This window comes from Aethalodelphis obliquidens, unplaced genomic scaffold, assembly GCF_003676395.1.
Source record: "Aethalodelphis obliquidens isolate GAN/ISIS:26980383/991018 unplaced genomic scaffold, ASM367639v1 scaffold2, whole genome shotgun sequence".
NCBI lineage: Eukaryota > Metazoa > Chordata > Mammalia > Artiodactyla > Delphinidae > Aethalodelphis > Aethalodelphis obliquidens.
In genome coordinates this window covers 92,365,196-92,382,906 of record NW_020837946.1, presented here as the reverse complement: position 1 = coordinate 92,382,906, position 17,711 = coordinate 92,365,196, and the positions used below count along the sequence as shown (strand labels likewise).

General features: G+C 44.4%; 1 long non-coding RNA gene across 1 annotated transcript in view; it reads left to right on the top strand.

The window, feature by feature from the left end:
• The window catches only part of LOC113633687 (uncharacterized), a 98,892-nt gene that overhangs the window by 77,573 nt on the left and 3,608 nt on the right, over positions 1-17,711 (top strand). Inside the window, exon 3 of the long non-coding RNA XR_003438301.1 lies at positions 5,928-6,016. This is a non-coding gene — a long non-coding RNA (uncharacterized LOC113633687). The remainder of the gene's footprint in view (positions 1-5,927; positions 6,017-17,711) is intronic.

Here is a 17,711-nt window from a genome sequence, read left to right as displayed (position 1 = left end):
CTGCTCTTAGGGGTGAATGCACAGGAGAGCAAGAGACACCCTGCCACACGGCGGTAGAGAGCGTTGTTGATTTGATCAGTGACAGCAGAGAAAGAACACATTAGCTTTTCTCTATGGTCCTTACTTCCTTTGAAGCCTTACTGATTTATTCATTTATTTGTTTGCTTCTTTGGTTATTTATCTCTCCAGTTTTAAGGAAAGACCCCTATTGAAGAAATAAAAGTTATGTTTTTAAGGGTTTGTGCCACCAAAATTTGTCCTTCTTAGGGGGGTCACACACTTGTTTTTCAGCTCTTTTTTTTTTTAACATCTTAATTGGGGTATAATTGCTTTACAATGGTGTGTTAGTTTCTGCTTTATAACAAAGTGAATCAGTTATACATATACTTATGTTCCCATACCTCTTCCCTCTTGCGTCTCCCTCCCTCCCACCCTCCCTATCCCACCCCTCCAGGCGGTCACAAAGCACCGCACCGAGCCGATATCCCTGTGCCATGCGGCTGTTTTTCAGCTCTTGACGTAAAGATTCATATCCTACATTGTGTACAGCTGTACCGGGTGGTGTTTACATTGCATATTTTGATGATGAATCGCCCTATTCTCCCAAAATCTGGCCGCACTTGTTGGATGAATTTAGCAGTAACATAAAATAACCCTTTTGGAAGTTATCTGGGGAGAGAGTAACCCTAATCCTGTAGTAGTAGAAGGAAGAAAAACCCAGATAAAGTGGTGACTGTTTGTGAATGGAGGGAACAAAGACATGGGGAAGAACAGTAGCTAATAGTCAGCAGACCAGGGATAATTTGTGATGTAGCAGGAAGAAGATGGGCTTGGGTTCATTATTGGCTGTGTGACCTTGGGCAAGTTACTTAACTCCTCTGAGCGTCAGTTTCTCCATGGGTTAAATAGGGGAGAACAAATTTGTATCTTGTCAGAATTGAAGGGGAAAATGTGTGTCAGTGCCCAGCGCTGAGTGTGGCACAGGGTCACTCCCTTCTCCCCACTGGGTGATCTTCTGTCTTCACATATTTGTCATTCAGTGCCTTACACATAATGAGCACTTGATATTTTTTGGTTAATGTACAGAGGCAGGGAGTCAGAGCGCATTGTCCAAAACCCAGGAGGCAGACAGCCTGCCTCAGTGCTGCTCTCTGATCTCTCATTTGGAACCTCGGGTAAATAGGGGAGCCTGGGGAAGGTGCAGGGAAGGTATCTGGTGCAAGACAGAATCCTTCCTTTTCTCCCAGGCACGTGCACACACAGGCAGCACATGCCAGGCAGACCTCGGTCAGTGCATGTTCCAGTACCTTCCCTTTCTTCTGCCCTCACTTCCCAGAGTGAAGAGAGGTGATGGTTCCAAATGAAAGACTAGCAATTTAAGAAGTTTTTCTTAAGAGGGAGGAGAACAAATTTATATCTCTTGAGAATTAAAGGAGAGAATGTGTGACAGTGCCTTGCTTTCCTTCTTCTTAATGTGAAGTATGAATAGAAATGTTGATTCTGTGTAGATAAATTATTTGATTAAACAGGACATCAGTGTGCTCAGTGGTTAGATTTGCCAAGAGATCCGAGGCAAGCTGTGAATGGTTTTCCTCATTTACTCGAGGATAAATAATGCAGGAAGCTCATCAGATTCGTCTGAATCTGACAGATTTGAAAGAATCTGATCCCCCAAGCTAAGGAAGTGGTGAAGGAGGAAAAAGATTGCCACGAAGCTGGTTTTACTGCTCGAGAAATCTAGAGCTTCAGAAAGCCATGTTGAAATAAAATTACACATCTGTCTTCAGCCAGAGTAGGAAATTGAAAGTTAAAGAGAAGCTTCCCGGGCTTCCCTGGTGGCGCAGTGGTTGAGAGTCCGCCTGCCGATGCAGGGGACACGGGTTCGTGCCCCGGTCCGGGAAGATCCCACATGCCGCGGAGAGGCTGGGCCCGTGAGCTATGGCAGCTGAGTCTGCGCGTCTGGAGCCTGTGCTCTGCAACGGGAGAGGCCTCAACGGTGAGAGGCCTGCGTACCGAAAAAAAAAAAAAAAAAAAAGAGAAGCTTCCTTCTCAGGCTTGACTCTGTTATTAGTCAGCTTTCATACTGGGTGGTCTCTTTAGAGACTGGCCCGTTATGGCTATCGTGCATCAGCAAGGCCCTTCCCCAGTGGGCCATCCGCTGTTTGACAGGAAGTGGATTATCATGAGCAGAAGTCTCAGGGTGAACAGTGGTGTGTCACTGCTGGGCTTTCTAAACATATGCATGCTGTCTTCAATTGGCTGCACACTGTGGCTGATGGAGGACACCAGGGCTATCTTATGACAGATAAATATGCAGTTAAGATGTCCCTGCTGTCCCCGAAAGGGGATGGACAACTGCCTTCGGAATATGAATCCCCATACCATATTCAGCCCTGGAATATTTCTCCTAACTACTTCTTTGGGGTGTGAAAGGAGGAAACTATAATCATCCGTTAATATTGGATTAATTTCACTGATTAGTCTAGCTTTCCCCCCACCCCACCCCCTTCTTCCCTCCCTCTCTTTCCTGCCTTCCCTCCTTCCTTCCTACAAATACCTGTCAGGCTCAGGAGAGACATCATTAAACACTACAGGAAAATTCCCTGCCCTTATGTTATGGTGCTTGCATTCCTCTGTGTGTGTTTGTGTGTAGGAAGAGGAAGATACTAAGGCAAATAAATGTATATATGTGTTTATATACACATAATTGTACCTGTCTGTCTTTTTGCCATTTAAAAGCTGATGCTGTGACCAATTAGATACTAGAAAACTTAGTAGAGGCATTTAAGACCCCAAAGGTTTTTCCAGAAGCTCCCCACTACCTCAGAGAGCGGTAAAAGGAGACAGACTACAAAGTATCTGCTGTTTGATTCCATAAGTAGAGTCTTGGGCCACCTCTGAGTGGGAGAGTCAGATGGCAGCCTGGGGGCAGGTGACAGTCCTTACGCAAACTCCAAAGTACTTCTGAGGAACTGAAGGGTCCCCCCAGGGGACAAGCAGGTCTTTCATGTCAAGAAGACCGTAGGTCTGTGTCTTTATTCCTGTCTTACCCCTAGGTTCTTCTTTGTTATAAAGCAGAAACTAACACACCATTGTAAAAAAATAAATAAATAAAATTTTTTTTTCAGATTCTTAAAAAAAAAAAAAGAAGGAGACCGTAGGGTTTGGTTTGAGGCAGGTTTTCACTGCCCTCTACTTGAGGCTCAGCCCCACCTTGGTTTGGTCTGTGGTTCTCAAGGTACAGTCCGGGGTAGGGCCCACCGCTCTGCATCAGAACCACTCAGTATACTGGTTATCTATTGCTGGGTAGAAAATTTTTTTCCCATGAGGAAGTTATTTTTATTTCCATTTCATAGATGAAGCAACTGAGATCTGAAGAAGTTACCCAAGTTTATACCAGTAAATGGCAGAGTCGAGTGCTTTTGACATCAAGTTATTTCCTTGTTCTATTCCATTATACGTGAGAATGAGATTTTGATACTTCCTCCTTGGCAAGAGCCAGCAGAATTCACCTGGTGTCTAGTGAGCTCGGGCTTCTATAGCAAAATACCGTAGACTGGGTGGCTTAAACAATGAACATTTATTTCTCACAGTCCTGGAGACTGGAAGTATAAGATCAGGGTGCCAGCAGGGTTCTGTCTTAGATCCTTCTGGGTTGTAGACTGATGACGTCTCATTGTATCCTCATATGGCTGAAAGAAGGCCAGTTATGTTTCTGGCCTCTTTTTGTAAGGCACTAATCCCATTCATGAGGGTTCTGCCCTCAGGACCTAATCACTTCCCAAAGACCCACTTCCAAATACCATCACACTGGGGATTCGATCTCAACCGATGAATAATGCAAGGCCCCAAACATTCAGTTCCTAACACATGATGTATTCATTTTCTATTGTGTAACAAAGCACCACAAATTTTGGAGCTTAAAACGACCTGTATTTGTTATCTCCTGTGGGTCAGGAGTCCGGGCAGGGCTCAGCTGTATCCTCTTCTTGGTTTCTGACTTACTTCACTTAGTATAATAATCTCTAGTTGCATCCATGTTGCTGCAAATGGCGTTATTTCATTCTTTTTTATGGCCGAGTAGTACTCCATGATATATATCTATATCTATATATCTATATCTATATCTATATATATATACACACACACACACACACACACACACACACACCCCACATCTTCTTTATCCATTCGTCTGTTGATGGACATTTAGGTTGTTTCCATGTCTTGGCTATTGTGAATAATACTACTGTGAACATTGGGGTGTATGTATCTTTTTGAATTGTAGTTTTGTCCAGGCATCTGCCCAGGAGTGGGATTGCTGGATCATATGGCAACTCTATTTTTAGTTTTTTGAGGAACCTCCATACTGTTTTTCACAGTGTCTGCACCACTCTGCTTGTTTTCTCATGAGGCTGCAGTCAAGATGTTGACTGCTGGGCTGTGGGAGAATCCACCTCCAAGCTCACGCAGGTAGGTGTGGTTGTCAGGCTGAGCGTCATGACTTCTTGGTGATGGAGGCTGGAGGCTGCCGCAGCTCCTAGGGGCCGGACCGGCGGTTTTTACTTACTTCATCGAGCCAGCATGGAGTGTCTCTAGAGCACGTCTCCTAGCCAGATGGAGTCTTTTATAACATAACCTAATCACCTGTGTCATATTCTATTGGCTGAGAATCGAGTCGCAGGTCCCACCCACACTGAAGTGGAGGTTACACAAAAGTGTGAACACCAGGAAGGGGGAGGAGCCAAGGGAGGCGCACCTGGTTTGCTTCATATAAATGCAGATTGCTGGACTCACCTTGAAGTGACCCAATCAGAATTTCTGGGGTTGGGCCCAGGAATCTGCATTGCGGCCACTGCCCAGGCACTTCCTGGTTGGAGAAGCCACACTGAGCAGCAGGAGACGCCTGGCGTTCTTTCCTGCCAGCGCTGCGGAGGCTCCTCCAATCCAGTCCTCATGCTGACCAGGGGCCACATGGTGATGGGCCTTGAAGCTCCGGGACTCAGCAGCTAGCCCAGCGTCTAAGGGGTGGAAATGCTTTACCTCCACAGCCTGCCCGTGCACAGTGGCTATTTACCAATGGGGTCTGTCCCAGAATGTAGACTCTAAATTTTATGTCCCTCAGCATTGGAAAAACCGGAAACGGATGTTCATAGCAGCTTCACTCATAATAGACCCAAATGGGAAACAGCCCAAATGCCCTTCAACAGGTAAAGGGTTCAACTATGGTGCATCCATGCCATAGAATACTACTCAGAAATAAAAAGAATAAACTGTTGATACACACACAACTTGGACAAATAGGGCATTATGTTGAGCAAAAAAAGCCAACCCCAAGAAGCCAGTATCGTGGATTCCATTTATATAACAATCAGACCACGATAATAGTTAGAAATGGAAGACAGGTTTAGTGGTCGTTAGGTGTTAGGGGAGATGGTTGTGGTCATAAAAGGGCAGGATGAGGGATCCTTTGGTGTTGGAGCTGCGCGTTTTCTTTCCTGTTGAGATGAATACATGAATCTACACAGGTGATAAAATTGTATAGAACTTTATAGACACACACAAAAATGAGTACAAGTAGAACTGGGAAATTGGAATAAGTCTGGTGGATTATATGACTGTCAATATCCTGTTTGTGACAGTAGAGTGTGATTTTGCAAGATGTTGCCTTTGGGGGAAGCTGGGAAAAGCATACAGGGGATTTTCTCTGTAGTATTTCTTACAATGCATGTAAATCTACAAGTACTGCAATAAAAATTTTAATTAATAAAATAGGGCCTGGACTTCAGCTTTCTCATCGCATCTTTGCTGTCCTGCACCGATCCGCAATAGATCTTTGTTAAGAGTCACCTTTCTTCTTTCTTCCTCCACAGTCCTCCTGGGGAGGAGGTCTTAGCTTCAGTTAAGTCGCTCTCTTCTTTTTACAGGAATCATTCTCCTCAGGTGACTGCCCTTCTTGGGCAAGAGCTTTGACCGCAGAAAACCCAGAAAGCTGAGACATGGAGTTTCTTGCAGGGTAAGTAGAATCCAGCCTCTTCTTATTCCAGGGCCACACCTGCAGCTGCAAAAAATCAGGAGCAAACATCAAGACTCCAAAGGCATGCCCCTGCATAGCTTTCCCTCACGGCCCACTGAACAGTTAGAATGCTGCATCCACAGCACGAGAGACTCACTTCTCCTGTAGCATCGTCCTACCATGAGGCTCTGAGGTTAGTGGCATAACTTTCGATATCACTGGTTAGATCAGGAAATCGTGGACCAGCAATCTGTCCTGTTCATCGCTGTACCTCCTAGCATAGGGCTGTCCATTAAATGTTGAGTGAATGAATGAATGAATGAATGCTGAGCCTGACTTTATTACTGTCCAGTTTCATTTGGAAGAGGCAAGGAGGAAGACACAGTGGTTCTCTAAGAAAATGCTACGTGGCTCTTGTCAGAATTCATTCCTCAAGGCTGGAATCAGGGCTTCCCTGGCGGCTCAGTGGTTAAGAATCCACTTGCCAATGCAGGGGACATGGGTTCGAGCCCTGGTCCGGGAAGATCCCACATGCCATGGAGCAACTAAGCCCATGAGCCACAGCTACTGAGCCTGTGCTCTACAGCCCGTGAGCCACAGCTACTGAAGCCCACGTGCTACAGCTGCTGAAGCCTGCACGCCTAGAGCCCATGCTCCACAACAAGAGAAGCTACCGCAAAGAGAAGCCCATGCACCGCGATGAAGAGTAGCCCCCACTCAACGCAACTAGAGAAAAGCCTGCACACAGCAACGAAGACCCAATGCAACCAAAAATAAATAAAATAAATAAATTTATTTTAAAAAGGAATAAAATATTTTTTAAAATAGGCTGGAATCAGTGACAACATGATACTTTATTTCCCCCCCCTCCCCCCAATTTGCATTTTACGTGTATGTTCTGGTTGAGCAGTTCTGAAAACATGTTAAGAGGAATATTGGGCAAGGCTTGATGAAGAGAGTAGACTTAGTCCTTTGGATCATGGCAAGTTGTCCCCTCTGGTTTTTGAATATTGGGAAAAGTGCTCTATAACAGAATTGGAGCTGGAGTCCCTGTTTAGCTGCCATCCTCAGCATTCTACTCAGGTCCGCTCGGCCTCCCCAGCCCTTTTCGTAGCTGTCTTTCATCTAAGATGTTTTGCAGATTCTTTCTGATCGATGGATAGAAGCTGGTCCTCATCTCAGCATCTCTGCAAAGCCAGCTCTGCTTGCAACAAGTCGCTTCACAATTTCAAAAGTTTCACTTCATGACATCTGGAATAAAATACCTTTGAGTGAAGAATGTCAGCAGAAATATCAAATGGCCTGTTATACAGAGGAAGGAGGCTTGAGTCTGGGGCCCCTGTGAGTGTGTGCTGCAAACATCAGAGTTTAGGTCAATGGCCAGATTAGCCTCCTATCTTGTCTGTGAGCAGTCAGCCTAACCAGGCAATTGTACCGTGTGTGCTTCTGGCCTCAGCAGGAGAGTAGGCCACTGGTCCCCCTTGGCAACCATCAGTCTGTCCTCCTTACCTTGATGGCCACTAGGACTGATGCTACTGTGGGCTATCTAGTTGGTCTTGGGGAACCAACTTCTAGCTTAGAAGGTGCCCTTCTCTGGGGGACCATACTTGTTTGCCTTCTAGATTTATGGAGAGTAGTCTTAATATTATCGCAGGATGGTGATGGCAGTAGAGCCTATGGTTGAAGTGTTTGGAACCAAAGTACCAGAGACCCATATAGGGAAGTTGCTGGACTGTGGACCCCAGTGGGGGAAGAAAAGAGGGCTGCCTCGAGCTGTAGATCTGTAAGAAAACATTGTTGACTGAATCAACACCATATCTGACACATACGTATGTAAGTCATGTAATTGGAATAGGAATGTGAGCCTTCTGCATTCTCTTTTGAAAATATCAAAGGGTGAAGAGGGGAGAAAATCTGGCCAGAAAATCTTTTTAAATTTTTTTTAATTTTAATTTTTGAAAATTTTATTGCCGTATAGTTGATTTACAATGTTACGTTAATTTCTGCCGTACAGCAAAGTGATTCAGTTATACACATATATACATTCTTTTTTATATTCTTTTCCATTATGGTTTATCACAGGATATTGAATAGAGTTCCTTGTGCTACACAGTAAGACCTTGTTCTTTGTCCATGCTCTATATACTAGTTTGCATCTTCTAATCCCAAACTCCCAATCCCTTCCTCCCCCACCCTCCCTCCCCCTTGGCAACCATCAGTCTGTCCTCTATGTCTGTGAGTCTGTTTCTGTTTTGTAGATAAGTTCATTTGTGTCATATGTTAGATTCCACATATACATATGGTATTTATCTTTCTCTTTCTGATTTACTGTGCTTAGTATAATAATCTCTAGGTCCATCTGTGTTGTTGCACATTGTCCAGAAAATCTTGTTCTTTGCTCTCTGTAAGGTCCCACAGACTTTTTGTGACACTCAGCCTGAAGAAGTTTTCCTTCCACCAGTCCCACCAGTGATCAGCTCTTCAGAGGGCATGGTTTGGGATGTAAGACAGAAGGGGGAAAGATTGCATCTTGAATAATTTAAAATTATGTTTTATCCTTAGGACACATGCTTTGCTATAGTTCAGGGGTGTGTAGACTACTGCTATGATTAATATACTAGAAATCTGTTTAGTGGGTCACTGAATTTAGAAGCTTTTCATCATCTACATCTTCCTAATCAATAGGTATTAAAAGGCAAGTGCTATCAAGTAGGTGGTCTAGGAAATTTTCAGTTAAAATGGAGTTTTTGTTTTCAAAAGAGGAGGAGACATCTATAGGTTGAACTCTCCTACTTTTATTTATTTATTTTTTAGATAACAGTCTCAAGTGTGTTTCAGTGCTTTAAAAAATGTTTTAACCGTAGTTTTTTCTGATTTAGTTTAATCAATACCAGGGTAAGTTATTTCACTCTGTGGTATACTTGTGACATGAAATGATTGATTAACTGGAAAAATCTCTGATGGAATAGTGGCTCTAGGCAATGATTATCAATGGCTACACAAACACTAGGTGAAAGTTCATGGGGAGGCTTTTTAGTGGGTGAATCAGGTTGACATCACCTGAACTCATTGATTATCACAAAAAGTGCAACAACCAGACATTCTGTGCCTCCTGATGTGATGCAATAGGACACCACAGCATGGTCCATAACATCTTGTTGCTAAAAATATTGAACCTAGATGGAATCAAATCTCTAGATCCAACTACCAGTTTATAGAAAATACAGAGGAAAGGGGAACATGTTGGATGACACCACGAGGATGCATTCAACCACTGGACAAATGACCAGTTTTCTTCAAAAATAAATGGCATGGAGAAGAAAGGGAGAGAAAACGGTTTTGGACTGAAAGAGACTTAAAAGACTAATCAAACAAATGCTATTTGCAAACTTTGGAGGCTGATTTCAACAAATTGACTATAAAAATACATTTTTGAGACAATCAGGGAAAAATAAGGGTGGTTATGAGGTGATAATTAGAAGTTCTTGTTAAGTTTGTTGAATGAGATAATGGCATTATGGTGAAGTTAAAAAGAGAAAAAAATCCCAATCATTCAGAAATACATGCTGAAGTATTTATGGGTGAAATGGTAGGAGATCTGGGTTTTGAAATCCAATATGAAAAAAGGTGGAAGGCAGAGATGAAATAAAAGTGGCAGAATTATTGATAATTATTGAAGCTGGGAATAAGTACTTGGGGTTCATAGTTTAGTCTTTCTACTTTATATGTTTGAAATTTTCCGTAATATATGGTTAAAGTAAAGTTGAAACATGTTCTAGTTTTTGTCTGAAGGCCTCAGAGAAATGAAGCAGAAGACATAAGTAATGGAATAAGCTATGCCTCTAAATGATGCTTCCATTTTTCTTTTCTTTATTAAGGATATGTTTTGTGGCACAGGCTTGAGCTGTCTTAGTTGAGGGGAACAGGGATCCAGAGAAGGAAGTGATAATTGCTCATCAGATGGAGGAAATTTAGAAGGGACAGTGCTAAGTTTAACTGTCTGGAGGTTGTTGGATGCTATGGTCTCTGAATGTTTGTTTCCCCTCAAAATTCACATTTTGAATTCTAATGCACAATGCGATGGTGATAGAAGTTGGGGCCTTTGGGAAGTGATTAGATGATGAGGGTGAGGCTTCATGAATGGGATTAATGCTCTCATAAAGATCCCATAGAGCTCCCTAGCCCCTTCTGCCGTGTGAAGATGCAACAAGAAGTCTGTGACCCAGAAGAAAGCCCTCATCGGACCATGGCACCCTGATCTCAGACTTCTAGCCTCCTGAACTGTGTTTATCCTTTATAAGCTACCCAGTCTGTGGTATTCTGTTACAGCAGCTTGAAGGGACAAATACATTGGGCTATTTTTAATTCGGATATGTTTCCGTTTTCTGCCAAGACCTATCCGCAGTGCCTGCTAGAATGTCTGGGAAAAGATCGGGCACTTAATAAATGTTGACTTGCTGAATGATTAAACTTCAATTAATTGGCCCCCCCCCTTTTGTATGAGTGGCCTAGATAAGGCTTTAACAAACAACCAATGCAATGAGTAATCGATCTAAACAAATCCTTAGTGTTGGAAAGAAAATGACCACTATTAGGTGTCAGGAATATTATGCCAAATAAGTACAAAGCATCTTCGTTACAGTTAGGCACTGCGCTGTTTTAGAGGTGGAGTCACTGTACCTGTTCTGCAGCCTCATGAATTCTCATTATCATCTCCCTGGTTATAACAAACAAGAATAATGCTAAAAATACTAATTTCTTAGGGACAGTATTACCGGTGTGGAGACACAAGATTATGATCAAACGAGGAAACAAAAGGGGCTTCAATAAAATTACTTCCTATCAAGTATAATAAACATGTACAATAAGTTATTATTAAGGACCTTTGAGGCAGACCACGTTAATGAGATATGGAGACACCTAAACTAGATTTCAAGTAAAAAAAAAAAAAAAAAGAGAGAGAGCAAGAATAAAGGCGAATGTAAGAGAGAAGAGGAAGATGGAAAATGAAGAAAAAAAAAAGGAGTAGGTATGATGAAAATTGCCCTGCCATTCTGTGGCAAGAGTGAAAGGAAACCTAATGACTTTCTCTGCTTTCAGTTTTAAAAATAAGACATTTCTCAGATATGAAATGTGGTCCATTATCTGTCAGTGGTGTTCCGAGTTGTCTTCAGGCAGCAAATGTATGCCATAAAATAAAGTTCAAATTCCCCACACCCTCCTTTTAAGGGGCGGCACAAATCTAGCCTGTTTGGAAAATTGGTTCTTGATGACAGTTTTTCTACCCTTGCTTAGAGGAATACACGGACGCGTATGATGTGCGTGTGTGCGTGCGCGCGCGTGTGCGCCTGTGTGTATGCTGTGGTTCATAGATTTTAAGATGAACCCTTTTTTCACATTTCAACATCTCTGAAACCAAGGTGTGTGTCAGGGTTGAATTGGCAGCATTTTTTCTGTCTTGATGGCTCACAGAATAATGTTGCGTATTATCATCGGCCACATCTTACGTTGTAAATTTGATTTATTTAGAGGCAGGGTAGGGTGGGGAAAGAGGAAGAGGACAGGAGTGGGAGAAAATGTGATGATGCTTTGTATAATGGCATCATTTAGAAAAAGTGCTTTTTAATTTCAATTCCCAATATTCATTTGGGTGACTGGGAATAAAAGTGGCACTTGCTTATATTCTTTGGATGGATCCGTGGACATGGTTAAACTCTTCCCTCTGAATTCTCCTTCACTTGTTTGTTCCAGCCTTTTCTGTTTCTCATACACGTGCAATTTTAGCTTGGTTCGAGCTCCACATTTACAACTTTCCAAAATGTGCCCATGACTTAGATCAACTGTTAGTTTGAGAAGAATCAACCATGAAAAGATCTGAGAAGAGCGTCAGAGCTGTACTCTAAGGTGGGACAAAAATGCCCCTTAATATCTTAGAGAATTCTACCTCTTCTGAGTCCAAACATATTAATGTGTGCCCAAACTGTGCTTCTGCTTCTGTTTGTCATTTCTGGTTTTCTGGGCACAAGCTCATGCTAGATGCCAAGCAAACTGCAGGCTTCAGCTCGGCAACTATGAAATAAAGGGGCCTTGGTTCTCTCCTCCAGGAGGGAATTGCTTTTAACCCTTCAAAGCAGTTTCTTTGGTTCCTCTTTGTAGCTGTAGGTCTTAGGGATTCCTACTTAGAGGTGAGGGCATTAACTCTCATGGGCTCAGATGGCATGCCATCCATCACACAGAGGGAGAGGAAGTGCAGCTGGAAAACCAGTGCCTCCTCAGATCAGGAGCCTTGAATATTGAATTCTCATGCAGGATCTGGCATCTCTTATACTGGTTTTGATTTTGTGATACAACTGAGCTCAGAGGAACAGGTGATAGACTGTGGCTCTGGTTGGATCAACAAGATGGCGCTGCTCGAGGTTATGGGGCAGATAGCAAAGGCATCTGAATATTGGCCACTGACAGTCAAGCGATGAGTTTGGATAATAGGTGATAGAGAGAAAGCAGTAGCATACAGTCTCTGGCTCTATCTCTAACCCAAACACCAGGCAGAAATTCAGTGAAAAATACTCATCAAATCAATTGAGCCATATTAGCGTAGGCAGGGTTTAAGAGTTCTGGGCATACACTCATTGCAGACAGTAGAAATGGGGTGATGTTTGCTTGCCTCCTATGCAAATGTTTTTTTATGCGTCCGTGTAGTTACCAGTTTCATTAGACCCAGTCTTTCCTTGCCAGAACCCAAGCAAAATGTCACCTCCCTTTTGGAGAGATTTCATCATTGACAGAAACATAATTTCACTTACCCAGCGAGAGAAATGTTGACACTGACAAGAAGATAGTACCTTTTACCTTCAAAACTGTTTTATAGGAAACAATTTAAGCTAAAAGAGCTTTTTCTTCCATTTTCTCCGTTTTATCAGCAGTGATTACTCCCTTTGCTCTTCTGCCATGTCAACCTACGTCCAAAGTACCTGAGTTTGATCTGATCAGTGTCTGGTTTAAAATGAAGATTAAGTATTCCCAGCCCAGGTTTTGGAGTCGGGGCACCTATGGGGATTTGGAGCAAGGTTTAGGGTGCTGGTAATGTTAACCTTGTAGCTGTGAGGGGGTGGAGGGGATGTGAAATCTCAACACCGTGAGAGTTGCCTCTCTGAGCATCATCACCATGTTGGACAAGGTCAGTGCAGGGAGGAGAGCCATCCCAGGTCCTGAGCAAGGACGTCTGTGGGGATGAGGGAGAGCAGTAAGTTAGGCAGGAAAGGGCCAAGGAGAGTAATAAGGGAATGAACTACCCGTCTCTGTCGCCAGCTAGAGGCAGATGCCTTTGTGGTGAGTGTGCCTGGGGAATCACACTGCCTACATTGATTGATTGGATTGCCGGGCCGTGGAGCATGCAGGATCTTAGTTCCCCAGCCAGGGATTGAGCCTGTGCCCCCTGCATTGGGAGCGTGGAGTCTGAACCACTGGACCGCCAGGGAAGTCCCAGTCCTCCCCCTTACTTAGCTCTGTGACCTTTGTGAGCTACGACCTCAGTAACGACTCCATCATCCATCTAATTTCTCCGGCAGAAACCCAGTAGTCACCTCTGTCTTCACTTCCCCTACGTGTGAGCACGTCCTTTTGGTTCAGCCTCCAGAGGATCTCAGAGCCAGCCACTTCCCTCCACCTCTATTGCCACCACTCTAATCCAGACCCTCTTGGTCTCTTTTCTAGAATACTCCAGCAGCCTCCTTAACAGTTCTCCCTGTCCCTACCGTTGACCTCTGAGAGTCTGTTTTCCACGTGCAGCTGGAGAAATCTTTTAGAAACATAATTGGATCACATTCCTTCTCCGGTCATAATCCTTCACGGCTTCCTTTGCACACAGCACAAAACCCAGAGTCCCCAAAGAGCACACAGAGCCCTGCAGGATGGGGCCCCGCCTGTTCTCAAGCACCTTGCACACCCCTGCTTCCTGTACTCACCATTGTCCAGTCAGTTGAGCTTTCTTTAAGCTTGTTTCATGCTCCAGATCTTTTCATGGGTTATTTCTGCTGCTTGGAATCCCTTTCTCCCAGCACCATGCCTGAGCCTCTCATTCGACAGAGCTTGTCTTGAATGTCACTTCCGATGTGGGCCACCCTTCCCCTATTTCCCTTTGACCCAGCCTCCTGTTTATTTCCTTCATAGTACATTCCAAATTTGCAGTTTGTAATTCTTTTATTTAATTGTCTTGTGTCCCTTTTCCCCACCAGGGTACAGGGATCACAGCTGGTGATTCACTGTGCTATCCCCAAAGCATAGCGCCTGACACATTAGTCGGACTCTGTAAATACCTGGTGAATGAATGAGTCCAACGAAGTGCGAAATAGACAGGTATCGAATGAACGAGCAAAGCTAGTGACGTCTAAAAGTGTGTGATTCTTTTTAGGGGTATTGCCATTGTTCCCAGGAGGTAAAGTGTTAAGCCCGATGGACACAACATGGCGCAGGGGAAAGACTGGGGACATTGGTACAGAAAGACAGAGCTGGAGTTGTGGCTCTGCCTCTTATTAGCTGTGTGATATAGGAAGTGTTTCTTAACCACTCCCAGCTTTAATCTTCTCATCTGTGAAATGGGGGTTAGACATCTTTACCTCAGAGGGTACCATGAGGAGTAAACGAGTTAATGTATGTAAATCCCCTGGCATAGAGCTAGCATGGGATCGGCATTCAACACCCGGTCACTCATTTCTTCCCTCCCACCAACAAAACTGGAACTACAGGCATCCGTGAGCTGATGAGAAAGGTGGTTTTGGAGGAGAGAGAACTTCCAGGTGCCAGCTCCCTCCCCCACTCTCACCCCCCAGTCACATTTCGTTAGGAATCTCAGACCATTGCAGGAAGACACTTTTTCTAGCAGTAGAGGTTGCCAGTCGTTGTGGGACATACGAGCCAGGTCATTGCCTTTGCTTATTCTTCCTTGAAGTTGCACATTTCAAACTGAAGATTCTCAGATTCTTCTGTTCAGAATATGACCGTATTTGGGGGTGAAACCCAGTGTCTTTTTTTCAACTGTGTTTCCTAATACCCTCCTGACTGCCACCTCCATTACTCTGCTTGAATTAATACCGGAGACCTCTAAGAGCTCCTAACCCTATTTCATTAAGCGGCATTATCCCATTTGTCTGAAAATCTGCTCTCTGCTCTTCGTTCATCAGCAGAGGGACTGAGCTTTTCCTGGGGTCCTAACTGTTCCCTCTCACTTGGTTTCTGGACTCTTTCCCTTTTCCGTCTCCTTCCTGTCCATGTTCCTACCATCTTTCTTTCTCTTTTTTCCTCCATCCGTCCTTATCCTCACTGTCTCCCCACTGAATGTTCCTTTTGTCATCTCTCTGCTCGGTGGTCCTCTTTGCGTAGCACAACTGGTAGAGCAGATACTTGGGTGCCCCTTATCACATCCCTGGGTCTACTTGGGATTTCAGCCATGGCTATAGAGGACAGCTTCAGGTCCTCCTTGCTTCTGTGCCTCAGGGCCTTCTCCAGTGCCAAGGCAGCCTGGAAGTGTCGGGGAGTTATGGCCTCAGAGGCCACTCTCAACCAAGTGGGAGGGACCCTGGGTCTTGGTGACTAATTGGATTTGGCACTTGAGGGATAAGGAGGGGTGCCGGATGACTGCCAGGTTGTTGAGTTTGGGGAGACTGGGAGAGTCCCGGGGACGGCAAGATAGAGAAAGGACAAAGGCAAAATATCAAGTGAGGGCAAGCGACCTCAGGGCAGGAATCACTTTATTTACCTTTGTATTCCCAACATGTAGCACAGCACTAGCATCTAAGTGTTCATGAAATGTTCACCGAAATAGCAAACCCATTTCTTCCTGTGCCAGTGCCTTTAGGGAAAGCTGTTCGGTTGGTATGGCCTTCTTCAGAAAGTACCAGCTACCCAGGCACCATAATCTTATCCTGGAGATAAAGATAGATTTTTCTCTTTTAATATTTGTTCCATCGTAGCACAGAACATCAGTATGAGAGTCATAAAACTGCTATTTCCTTGTCATTTATCAAGCCACTGTGGAAGTCGTTTGCTTTTAGGGGGGATTCATCTTCTAGAAGATCAGTATTGCACAGTATTTCGGTATGCATCCTAAGTGGTTAGGCAAATGTAAATTGTTTAGCATTTATATATCACTTATATTCTCCAGGAGTGCAACATTAGTTAATTCTCATGATACCTAGAGATAAGAGTCAATTTCAAGGCATGATTTGTGTATGTTTCAAGTTTAGAAGTGTTCTCTGTCTTTTTTGGCAGTAGCTATTCCACTTTCGATCACAAGACTTCTATTTAATTTTGTTTATCATATTCTTCTTGTACTGGTAATACATGATGACTTTTATTTGCTGTGCAACTGCTATTTGAATAGCTTGGGGCTCAGAGCTGATCTCAAAGGCCCTGCATCCTGCCTGGAGTTCCAGGTTGTTCTTGGAGTTGATTGTAGTTGATTGTATTCTCCCACCCTTGGAAGAATATCTACTAGGCATTACAAAGACACCAGACCCTTGAGTGGAGAAAGTGTGAACGTCAGTCCAGGAATGAGTGCCAGTGTGCTGCCCTGGGAGATGTGTGACTGAGACACCAAGGTGCATGCCCTGGAGGTCCTGTGCCCCTGGATGCAGCTACAGGGAGCCCTGGCTACCTCACTGAGGGTCTGCACACTGGAAGGCTGGGAGACAGCTGAGTGCTGCTAAGGAGAGCAGCACGCCACCTAGAACAAGGCACAGTAGCAGAGGCCACCAATATTAGATCAACCCAGGTATGGAACAAGGAGGCCTGTCTCCCTCCTGCTGGCCCAGGCTGCGGCTGTGGCTGACGTGAACCCACCCAACACGTGGACCAGCAGAGAGGTGAACTCCAGTGGAAGGAGGTGAGGACTGACCAGATGGACACCACTCCATCTCAATACCATGAAGAATCCCCTTGTACACAGATGCCTCCCAGAAGGTTGAGGGGTGAACCTTGAATTTAAGTCAATCTTTACCCCCAAAGTAAGTCTTGAATTAGAAAAGACCAAGTTATGTTACACTGAAGGGTGAAGTATTTTCCACAATCAGCAGAAATGGAAGCCCAAGAGCTAAGCTGCGATGGGTTACAAATCAATTTTTAAAAATCAGCTCTGCAAATTTTATAGACTCTCACGACAATCAAACATTCCATCAATTATTTTGTTATTATCCCATTTGGCAAATGAGGAAATTGAAGCTTAGAGGTAGTAAGTGACTCACTCAAAGGTACCCAACTAGTAAAGGGGGTGCTGTTTTCTAAGCCAGGTCTGACCCCAGATCTATCTGACCCCAGGTCTGTCTGAGCCCAGGTCGGTCTGACCCCAGGTCTATCTGACCGCAGGTCTATCTGACCTCAGGGCTATCTGACCTCAGGTCTATCTGACCCCAGGGCTATCTGACCCCAGGGCTATCTGACCCCAGGTCTGTCTGAGCCCAGGTCTGTCTGAGCCCAGGTCTATCTGACCGCAGGTCTGTCTGACCTCAGGGCTATCTGACCCCAGGTCTGTCTGACCTCAGGTCTGTCTGACCCCAGGTCTATCTGACCCCAGGTCTATCTGACCTCAGGTCTATCTGACCCCAGGGCTATCTGACCCCAGGGCTATCTGACCCCAGGTCTGTCTGAGCCCAGGTCTGTCTGAGCCCAGGTCTATCTGACCGCAGGTCTGTCTGACCTCAGG